This window comes from Anas acuta, chromosome 2, assembly GCF_963932015.1.
Source record: "Anas acuta chromosome 2, bAnaAcu1.1, whole genome shotgun sequence".
Lineage (NCBI taxonomy): Eukaryota > Metazoa > Chordata > Aves > Anseriformes > Anatidae > Anas > Anas acuta.
In genome coordinates this window covers 111,959,045-111,971,110 of record NC_088980.1, presented here as the reverse complement: position 1 = coordinate 111,971,110, position 12,066 = coordinate 111,959,045, and the positions used below count along the sequence as shown (strand labels likewise).

General features: G+C 39.9%; 1 long non-coding RNA gene across 1 annotated transcript in view; it reads left to right on the top strand.

Annotated features, from left to right (window-relative positions):
* Nucleotides 1-11,492, top strand: part of LOC137851018 (uncharacterized) — a 62,501-nt gene extending 51,009 nt beyond the window's left edge. The window contains exons 2-3 of the long non-coding RNA XR_011092957.1: nucleotides 6,887-6,995; nucleotides 9,009-11,492. This is a non-coding gene — a long non-coding RNA (uncharacterized lncRNA). The remainder of the gene's footprint in view (nucleotides 1-6,886; nucleotides 6,996-9,008) is intronic.
* The last annotated feature ends 574 nt before the right edge of the window (nucleotides 11,493-12,066 follow it).

Sequence of the window (12,066 nt, the reverse complement as noted above, 5' to 3'; positions counted from 1 at the left end):
TGATACATTGAGCTTTGTATAATAGTTCACTTGAAGGTCTTTGCACAGTTCAGGCATGTCAGCTGAGTACCTTCAAGCAGTGCAGGGACTTGTAATTAGAGTGGCCCGAGGCTGCTCGCCTTTCTGAGGGGCTTTGTCTTCCCCGTGGATCCCCGTGGCATCCTGTTTCCAAAGGCTTGCCATCTGAGTGCTCCAGCGCAGGCTCAGCAGGCAGTGGGGGGATCCGAGGTATGTCAGGAACTGCAAACAGGTATGAGAGTTCAAGCCTAGACAAAGGTCTTGTTAGTCATTTTAACATAAAGCATGCAGCACCTTGCCCCTCTGCTGGATCCAGCAGCAGGTAAAGAGAGAACCGCCCTGTGCTTTACCTCAGAGGAGTTATGCCCCAGTCCATTTCCAAAATAAACAATCCACTGTGTTTATCTGTAATGACTTTTGTCACTTGAAGCAAGTTGGCTGATGCAGACATTCCTGGGAGGATGTCAAAAGAAGAAACATACTGTTTTTCCAAGTTGTCCTTTTAAATGACTACATCACTTCTGCAACACTCTGTACCCTGCCTACAACTTCCCATCCATTTTTCCCTGAGCATTTTTGGAAGAAGAAATTGAGCAATTTGGAAGGGATAGTCTTGAACTTCCTATTTCCATTTCTGCCATACCCTAAGACAGAGAAATTAAAAAAACAAGCAAGCAAACAAAACAAAACAAAAAAGAGAGAGAGAGAGAAAGAACCTGAAAGTTTTGTACAGAAGAGTACACTTTTTGCCACTCCTGCCTGCAAAAGATATTTGAAAACATGGAGGTTTTCAAACAGCAAAACAAGGCAGTGCTGCTCCAGGTGATGGATAACTTGGTTTTACCTCATGAAAGGATTATTTCTGATGGCAGTGGTTGGAAGGAAAGTTCCTCAGAAGGTGACACAATTTTTATCTGGCTCTGCAGAAAGTACAAATCAATGTATAAAAAATGGCAGGCATGTGGGTGACCCCCTTTTTAAATAAATTTGAAGACCTGCCATTTCTGATGAATGAAGAACAGGTCCCTTGTCACAGGACTCTCCTTCTTCTGTCTCCCTAGCAGAGCAGGGCTGAGGACAACACATGCTCATGTCCACCATGGCATATAGCCCCAGTAGCTATATATATCCCTCTAAATAGAAGAGGGCCATGGGCCACCCTCTCGCTCCTGGCCTGCTCAGGTTCAGCTGTCCCCAGAGTAGCAGAGCCTGTCACTGGCAGGCCATAGCTCTCCTTGTAAATTAAATGGTTGGAATAAAGACAAGTGGAGTGGCTAGGCTGTCATACTGTGAGGCTGGTTCTTGGCTCCAAGTGGTGCCAGAGATGGTCCAGAGGTCAGCATGGCCCCAAAACCATTCCCAGTAGGCCAGCTGAGCCAGCCCCCATCTTCTGGTGGGAGTCTTCAAGCCAGCTGGCCTGGGAGCCTGAGGCCAGGCCCAGGCATGCCTCATGACCGGTTTAGCTGGAGTTTGCACCCCCATGACGATGAAAACAGATACATGTTTCCTCTGGGCTGTGGGGTATCCCTAAAAGAGAATTACCATGTCACTCAGTTCAAAGCATCTGAAACAGTTGAGGGCTGTGTGACAGGCAAAACAAGCAGTGCTTTTATAGCATGGAAGGAACAGATGCGCTGCATACTCAGCAGTGTGCCAGGATGGCATGGGAAGAACTTCAGGGTGTGGTGTCTGCTGGGATTGCATTAGAGGCATGGCGAAGGTGGAAGGAACCAAACGTGGTGCTTCCCCAGACCTATTGCCTTTTGGAATTGGTCCCTGGGGGAACCACCCCCTTAATTCCTCCAAAAGACATGCTCTGGTCTCCCACTGCCTGTGCAGCAGTCGCTTGCTGCTATCATTGCTTCTCTTCACTTTGCTTCTGTCACTGCTGCCCTGGCTTTGCCATAGCCTCTGGAAAGCTGGCAGTAGCATTTCAGTTATTGGAAGAGTTGGTACAGAAGGGACATAATTTCCAATGCTTATCCCCCCCCCCCCCCCGACCTGCCCAGAAACTTCTTGTTTTGTGGACTGGAAATGCAGCCACTTGTGGAGGTTGTAAATGCACAGGGCTCCCTTCAGGCTTTCTCACCCAAGAACCCAGCTTGCTGGGCAATACAAACCTGAGACAAGACTTACATTGCTGTTTTCTGCTGAAGCACATGTCTAGCACTCAGAATAACTGCTAGTTTGCTTCCACTCCTAAGATCCTTGCAGCCAATGATGCATTGCTTGCTAACATAAAGCTCACAGGTTTACTGTTATTTTTTGTCTGCATTGTGTTTTAGTCATGACAGTCTAGGTAGACATGGGAAAGATTCAATGAGCCTATATGAGTTTTTCTTCTGCCTCTAGAAATAGCAGACTAGAAACAGACCAAACACTGGGACTGTTTAGCTAGACCTGGAGTTTGGATACTGTGATTCACTGATGCTAATACTGTTATATATATCTGCCAATTATACTCAGTAATACGGAATAGATTTTGGCCTGGTAGATCCTTTGTATGTTCAGAAACAGGGAAGCCTGATGAAGAGATTTCCCTGTCTGTCCCTCTGGGTTTGTAACTAAAAGTTATGACTTCAGGCTTTATATTCTCTCTAGCATTTTGAAATCAGTATCTCATTTTATTAACCTAAATGTTCTGGAGCTTACCTAATTACCTATGACATAAGAATATTGTCACTTGGCCAGTTTTTCTTTTAGAGATAATATTTTATGAAGTTCTATATATGCATCGCTGAATTGCTTCATGTGTTTCAGTGCTCTTGGAAATGAGCACTGTATCAAATTCATCACAGAGTTAAACTTGCAAGTTCACAATCACAGGGCTCATCCAGCAAGCTTGCATTCAGCTCATGTTAGTTTAACACTGAACATGCCTGTGATTGTGCTTTGGCTGGTGTCAGTGACAAAGTCCCATTGATTTAAAGGAAAGTAGGATGGGGCCCAAAATGCTAATTCTGTTGACTTTCTTAATGGGCTTTGGTTTAACCCTACAGCACTGAAGACTGTTTCGCTTCCTATGGCCCAACTTTATCTCTTCATCTCAATACTCCAAGTTTACATGACTCCCTTTTTCATCCCATCAACAAAGAATTATGCTGAATTACAGCTTTGTTACTAAAGAGGAATTGTGTGTTTGAGGTATATTTTTCACGAGGCATTTTGGCCAAGTGGATGAGGTATTAATATGAGAAACTATAAACAAATCTTGGTTTTTTAAACTGCAGATAGAGTGATTGGCTTAATTTGTTTCTATACACTGCCATCTTGAAAACTAAACTGAAGCATCCAAATTAAACAGGAGATGTAAATATTAGCCAGATGTTCCCTGGTGTCAGAACTCTTTTTTGTTTCTTTAATTCTATTAAATGGGTACACTTTTTTACATCTAACATAATGACCTATGTTTTAGGTTTTGGTCCTGGCCTAATGGCTTTTTATCATATGATTATGATATCATCCAATCATGTAAGCGTCATGAGATGCTGTTCAGCTTTGCTGAAGCACATGAGTGTCAAACTGCTTAGTTTAGGCTGAACCATTTGTCTGACTGTCTTAATGTGGGGAGTGAATGTGCTGTTAATTTAGGAAATGCCAGCTGAGGCTGAGGGTTTAGCGAGCCAAGCAAAACAGAACACTGACCACAGATTGAAACATTACAGAGTTCCTTAATGGTTCTGTCAAAAAGAAATATAACACTTTTTTTTTTTTCTTTTTTCTTTTCTTTTCTTTTTTTCCTTCCCCCTACAGAAGTTGCAATAGTCTTCTGGTACAAGTAGCAACCAGTAGGGCTTTAGCATTGACAAACGTGGATGGAAAAGACAGGCACTCGACTTAGGTTTTGGTTCTTGTTTTTTCCTAAAGGCATTTGTTTGAGTTTAAAGATAGTAAAGCTTTTTATTCTATTCTTCACTTTTGGTATTACCTGACAAATTGCTGCAACTACCGGTCAGAAAGAATTTAGCAGATACAGAAAGAAGATTTACAATGTGCTTAAAATTGTAGCACTCACCTGTTGGGTTTGATGCAAATGAACAAATCAAAATGATATCTCTCTATTTTTTTTTCTGTTACCTCAAGAGCTTTGCTCAGAAATATGGTCTTCAGTTTCCATCATTGTAGGTCTGGATATGTGAAATACTAAGAATGCTTGAAGATTGTTGAATATCCTGCTAGGCACTGACAGTTAAGCACTATGAAAACTTCCCTGTATTTGGCCCTAGAGCTCGAACAGTTATGAATTCTGCTGAGAAGGTTTGCTTCAACAATCCTTACTGTAAGACCCTTTTGCTCCTGAGCTGCACATCTGTTAGGGCCCTTGTACTCCCGTCTTTTTTTTTTTTTTTATTGTTATTTTTTCTTTACTGATCTCTTTTTAACATTGCTGGTCTTGGTTGGAATGAGAACTTGTTTTATGATGACTACTTAGCACCCTAAGCACTTTGGTGGGTGAAAGAGAGAAAGCTTGATAAAATTATTGTTATTATTCTTTATCTATTCAGAGCTTTGTTTGAGAGAGAGGGCTGCCTGTGAACTCTCCTCTGCAGAAATTCTCATCACTTAGGCCATTTAAAAATAGACTGGACAAAGCACTAGGGAGCACTCTGCAGAGGGTAAGTCTGCACTGTTAGTGAGGGGGACTAGATGACTTTCCCATATCTATGTTTTTTATTGTAGCAAGGTAATATTTTAGCAGTGTCCTCTAAGGCAACAAAACAGAATAGGTTAATCTCAAATGCACATCTGTCCTGGGGTTTCCACCACAGTCAAGCAACTACAGTGAAAATTTCAGCCATAAATGACTGAGTAAGAATAACTCTATTTTTTGCCGTCGAATTTCAAGATATACTTCACAGTAAGCAACATGAGTGTTTCAAAGTAAGGCTCTGAGGATCCTTCCTACTCATGGGAAAGCACTTTTCAGATCATCCTTGTGAAAATAGTGTAGATGTTCTCTTTTCCCCCCTCTCTGATGAAAGGTGTGAATTGCCTCCAGTGACATTGTTTCCATCTGTCTTGCTGCTATGTGAAGTACCCAGTCCTGTAAGACAAAGGAGGTGGAGGCCACTTACACTCCCAGAAGGCTCTCATCACATTGCAGTTTCGGGCTTTATTTTGGTTTATTAGTTTATTGTCTAGAGAATGTGAAAGAAATTGGACTGTGTTTCTCGCAGGGGAAGGGCTATATCTATTGAAACAAGTGCACCAGAATGAACGGATCAAAATCTAGAGAGGCCTTTTATTTCAGTTACTGAAGCCACTTTCTATTCTGTAAAGTATGTTTTATAGCATTTAAAATAAGCAGAGAGAGCCTCTAAAATCTTCATGTTTGTTTGGTCTCATATGTAAGCCAAAAGCCTATCAGTGCATTTTGTGAAGCTCATAATACTGCTGATTGCAAATACGATTGATATACATTCATAACAATGAATTAACAGTTCTTAGCATGTATATATATATTATGAATATAACAATTTCCATAGATGCAAGATGTAAAACTCCATAGCTGAATTCACAAGATATGTGTCTTGGTTTCAGTTAGAACAGAATTAATTTTCTTCCTAGTAGCTGGTGGAATGCTAATAATAGAGATGAATAACTGATCACCTCTCACCACCTCCCTCTCTTTGTTCTCATAATATGTATTTATCTAATGTCTAAAATGGTATTTTAATACCTTCATGGCTTGGGCCCACCTTTTTATATGCCCCAAAAGATTTTCACTCCATTACTGGGTACTATTAAGTAGCAGATCCCAGATCCTCAGCAGGTCAGGCACTGTCATTCATTGGCTGACCAGAAGCATACATAATTCATAATTAAACTTTGTTTATGGTATCTAGGGAATGCTCTCTGATATATCATGTTGCATCTGCTAGACCCAGCAACCCAAAATATAGCCTCCAGTCAGAATGTGTTTTGTCCTGGTTTTGTTAAAAAATGCATACAGAGGATGAAGTACTTGGTTTTATACTTGTTTTCTTCAATGTAAAGGCACAACATTATTTTCATACTCTGCATTGTCTGTCCAATATAATTCTTTTCGTTAAATATTTTGTGGTTGTTTAGTCATTCAGAAATACTTCAAGAATCTCCTTGTGATTAAAGTGAGATGAAAATTTTTGTTTAACAGTTTCTCTAGTCTATCCTTTTTTCTGCAATGGTATTTTTTTTTTAAATGATAGCACGTCTATTATCCCAGGTTTGTAATCACAGCGGCTGTATATCAGTGTTTCACTTAAGTGTTATTAGTCAAGAACTGCTGCTATCAACAAAACCTTGTGATAACAGAAGTTCTGCTACAGTATCACTACTTCCACACTAAAGCATTTACAACTCAAAGATAAATTACGGGGTGGGAAAAACAAAACAAAACAAATCAAGCAAAAAAAAACACCCACCCAACAAAATAAAACAAACAAACACATAAGAAATGCAGGTCCTGTGAGAAAAATTGCATGGATATGAGATGGACTTAACACTGACCCTCATAACAATGACAGAACACTTGTGCATATCACCTGGGGTGGCTTCACAACTGCTTAGAGTGGAAGATGTAAAGCAGTCTCACTCACACAACTCTCAGGAGTGCACTGAGGCTGAAATGAGTACTGTCTGGGCTATTTTCTGAACCAATTCAAGATAGGAGTTGAAATTTATGCAGGTGCAAAAGGCCACAACCACTTCAATCAAGGTTTTTGTATTTACCTGGCAGCATTTCTCCCATGTGCTGAGTGGTTCTAGGTATGAATGCTGCAAAGGAGACAAAGGCCACAAGGAGGGTGGTGAGCTCTTGACCTACCTTTATCTTCTAGTTTCAACATGCTGGACAAATAGTATGAATTATCTACTATTTTTATTCCAGACAGGAGCTGCATAGCTGCCCACTGTTGCAGCCATAGCTTGGAGATTGGATTTCAGAGGATTCTGAGTGTTTTGGGAACAATGTCCTGGAATGGCCTTCCAGACAGGTGGTGAGTAGAAAAGACTAAAACATTGCTAAGAGTAGAGTTTTTCATGTTTAGAGAAGAGACAGTTCAGGACTGAAAAGTGAAAGCTTGGAAGTAGGTGATTTATTGGTATTTCCAAGGGGTTGTGTGATTTCTGTTTGTTGATCATTTGTTTTATACTATATTTATACTGGCCAGGAAGGAATTCCCACTTCCTTGACTGCCTTGATGTATACCTTGGCCTCTAGGTTGTTTATTTGTTTGCATTCCTTTGAAGACTGGCCATGGCTAGAAACAGGTGAATGGGTGCAGTAATAACAGCTTCCAGGTGCTTGTGTGGCTTCTGCTCCTCACACACCATCAAACCCATGTGCTGATCTGGCATCAAAAACCACTGCCCTCTTCCCACAAGTTGTACTGGCATGGCATTTTCAATTTTTGTGTTTTGCTTTTCTCTGTAATGGATTTAACCTTACAAATCACCTGCTGTGACGAGGACTATGGACAATAGCAATGCCTTTGTTTGACCTCCTCATTCCCTTGTCACATTAATCATCATGACTTCCAGTCCTTTTCTGTTGGTCTTAAGTTTGCTATAGAGTTATAAGAACTATTCAGAAAGGATAAAAATATAAAAAGGCCTTTTGTTCAGCTGCAGCTTCTGTAACCACTTTATGTTTTATGACCATGAAATCTGTACAAGAAATCCTTGTCATTTGACTTCTTTATCTTAGAGCCTGCTTCACAGTATCTCCAAAGAAAATATAAACCTTTTCCATTTTTAATAAAGGAAACTTAACTGTATTTGAAAAAAAATAAAATAAATCTCTGAGAATCTCTAATAGTCTGTTAGTCTGTTAGAGCACAATCCATGTATTCATTATTACTACTGCTTTGACTGTCTTACAAAAATATAATAAACACCATTGACCTTAAAGCCAAAATGAGTTCAGTATGAGATACAGCAAAGTATGAAAAACTGAAAATGTTTTGTTAGATTTGCACTGTATAATATCATTGATCATATCATTGATCATGGCTGTCTAACATGGAGAAACATCATGGTCTCCTAACATGATCTCTACCTGGAACTGCAGTGCCCATCTTCATGACTGGGGGCTCAGAAAAAAGTTTCTTAGAAAAGCTAGAGTGAGTAGAAATAGTATCATCATCTCACTGAGAGGGATACATAGGCTCAGAAAGTTTACAATTACATTAGCCAAGTTCACAAAGACCCCCTGTAACAGGGCCACAAATAGACCCACACAGCTTCCAGATTCCATTTGCTTGCTACAGCCAGAAAACTACACTTCCTCTGACTTAAGCCAATAATTACATCAAGGATATGTTTATCAGCAAGAGTTAGTCAAGGCTTTTGTGAGTTTATGTCTCTGTAGCTACTAACCAACATTTAGAGAATTTCTGTGGTCAGTTGCCATTAGGATTTCACTGAAAAACACAACAGAAACTTAAAAAAAGTATGTACTAATAGGCACATATATGCACATTAAGGTAAAACAAAAAAATCCTTTTGCAAGAAAGAAGTGAAGAGCTTTAATTTATGTTAACTGAAGGAATTTGAGATTACTACTGACAGGATTTCCTTCTTTAATAAGATCACAGTAGTATAAATATAGGTGACATGTTGCCTCACTGAGAACTATAAAGTCCAGGTCTATGTTATGCAGACTTTCACAGCAGTTGTTTGCAGACGGGAAAATGTAGGAGTAAAGCAAGGAGCTGCAGACAAATCTTAATGTCTGCACAAGCTTCCAGGCCCTAAGGTTTAGGAAGTCTATTTTTAAACGTGGTTTCTTTGAAAAACTGAGACCTGAGACTAATGCTCATCATTATGGTATAATGATCTATCTTCTTGCCAGAGTATTTGGGGATTATGTTTCACAGAGAAGCAGAGTTATCTGCCAGCGATTACTCTTCATGTTTGTGATCTGTTTTCTCTCTCTTCCTAGTAAGGCGTACAATCTTCCATATTTCCAAAAGCATTATAACCAACTGTGCAAATGTCTTCTCTCCCAGATTTCAGCAAAACTGCCTCTGTTCAGTATGACTTCTCCCAGCAGCCTGCTCTGAAGGTTCCAGGTGCTGGCTGGCCTTGGAGATCCTGGTTCCCTGAGGAAAAGTGTGCAGGAGCTGGTGTCCTTGATCTGTTGCTGCTCAAATGTCTCCTTCCTCAGTAGCTTACTTAAGACTTTTCAAATGGTCAGCAAAGTTCATTGAGAGACTCAAAGTATACAACCAACTTCCAGAGAAGAAAGGGAAAAAGCCCCCTGTTTAAGGATACTCAGATAATACCATTTCTGCCCCATGATGGCCTCTGAGCAAATAAAATAGATCTTCTTCTCCAGTTTCATGATCTGCTTCCAGGGCTGAGTGGGGAGGAGGTGTATACACATTGGTATATATGTATGCATATACATGTTCTATATTGTCAGAGGGTTTTGTGGCTTCTGGGACAGGTCACAGCCCTTCAGACCCTCTGGAGCAGAGAGGGAGAGAAGCTCTGTGACTTGCAAAAGAACCATGTATGTAGCATACAATCCACATATTGGGTGTATGTTATGGCAAAGGTTAGTGCATGATCTGCCTGCTGGCTATGAAAATATTTGGAAAATTTCTCACACATGGGAGCTTAGCCTGATAGGTTGCAACATAGTATGATCAGTTAGAGATGCCTGGGCACTGGACAATTTTCCTTGTCGTACTGAGGTGGATACTAGCCCTGAGGTCTCAAATCTTTTCCATAAGGTGCTCTATCACTCAAACTCTGATGAGTGTTCCAGTAAAATTCACAGGCCTCACAGTCATGGAGACCTGTTTTCTGTGGGTTTATCTATAAAAGGGAATTCTTGTATCCCATGATTTATCTGTCTGTTATACTGCTTAACTGTAGTTTTGTTGACTGTCCTTTTCATCCTGAAAGATTTATGGTCTCAAATATGAGTCTCTCTTTTCTTATTCTCTCTCTTGCTTAACATACAAAGGCTTGAGCGGTGAAAGGGGAGGGAAGGAAGAAAGAAACTTATATGTAGACAAGGCAAAGATTTGTGTATGGTACAATCATTGTAGGTTTGCTGTACCCCATATCTGCTGGAAATAAAACAAACGCTAAATGGATGCATGCTAAATTTGAAACGGGTCAGACTCCTTCTAATTTACAAGAACTGTTCCGGATGACATGGTCTGTTCAGGCTGAGACCTTACTTTGGATTGGAAGAACCAGATAAGCACTCTTGCTCATTCTTTAAGCATTGTTAATGTGTTGGTTTCAAATCTTAGAAAGAAAGCTGAAAATATATGTAAAATATCACTCAAAATATCTTAACAAGCCAAGTGAAGTGGATCTAGCAGTGATATAGGTAATCATACATAACAACTGAAAGAATGCAAGGGAAAAATAAAAGTATACATTTTCCTTGTCTTTTCAAGCCTTCTTTTAACATTGTGTTTAATGGTCTGCCTACATTTATGGACATGATTTAAGTGAATGGGTTCTAAATGAAATATCTGGCAACAAACAGCAGTATGTTTTCAGATATATGCTGACAGTTATCTAAAATTGTTGCTGTTATTCAAGGCAAGGTAACTTGCTATACATCTTAATCTGGTCTATTTATTCTTTAACATGATTTGATTCTGCAAAACTCATTGGGATCCTCTATTTGCTTTCCCAAAACAACAGTTCACATACTCTCCAAGTTTTGCTCTTTTTCAAATGAAGATGGGAAACTTGAAACAACTGCAATTTCATACAGTGTTAGTACAAAACTTTATGGGACTGGGACTAAATCTGCATGTTTGCAGTCAATTGTGGCCACACCAGGGCCATTATCAGCTGTTACTGAAAACACTAAATTAAAGTTTCACGCTCTTAGTGCAGCTGATGTGTTTACTAGGTCATATTATCTCCTCTGCAAGAATCCCAATATTGGGGGTGCTGTTATCTAGTCACAAAGGAGGAAAAGCATGAGAACAAGAACTGACTCATTCCCCTCTACCCCACCCTCACCCCAGTTCTCCCCCTCTATTCATTACTGAGCTTCTTTTAGACAGGGATTGAAAGCCAACTTTAGTTCTCAGTTACACTGGTGTGTATCTGAATAAACCCACAGCCATCATGGGAGAAATTCTGGTTTTATACTGTTATAGGAGACAGCAAGTTTTGGCAACGACCTTTATATAGCAATGTCCTGAAGTGTAAACAGCTTGCTTTTATGCAAACAAATTACAAAATTGTGTATAGAGTAAGAGAATCCCTGCTTTTAAGCTGTCTTGCCCAGGAAAATGAATTAAGTCGTCCAGCTTGGATATGTGTAATCCTCTTGAATTCTTTGAATTTATAACTTTCTATTGCTGTGTAAACTTGAGTTTCCTTGTGGAGATGCTGTTCTCTCTAATTGTTTGCTTCTTGAGGATATAATTTTAAAAGATCATACTGTATCTAGTCATCTGAACCATCTGATGCAATTTAAAAAAAAAATAAAAATCACTAAATATAGTTAACACAGCTTGGTTCTGTCTTCTTGTAACTCCCCTACAGGCAATGGAAAAGGAGCCCAGAAAACAATTTGTTTATTATAAGCAGGTCAGTCCTCCAGGGTATTCATGGAATCATGCAGTGGTAGAAGACAATCACGGCACTGAAATGGTGGGTAATTTTATTTGTTCCACTTGATGGTCACAGTGGCATCATGCTGGCCAATTACTCTTGAGTCAGCAGGTTTCAGAGGTTAAGACCCCCTTGTGGGTTGCAGCACTGCAGGCAAAGTATTCAGGCCAGATTGAAACCGTTTCAACAGCAGAGACGCCAGCCTTCTTCTCCCTTGGAGATCTCCTTTTTCAACTGTGTACGAGACATACATGTGATAAAATAGACACGTCTCTAACAACTAGACAGCTTAATTATTGAGAGTGGAAAAAATGCCAGCTTCAGATAAAGAAAGGAAGAAAATCAGCCAGAGAGACAGGCTACACAGAGGAGGCATGAAACGTACAAATACTGCAAACTTCAACTGCAGGTTCCAAAGGAAAGATCATGTCTGGGAATAATCCTGGTGTCAATAGCCTGCTAGTGTTT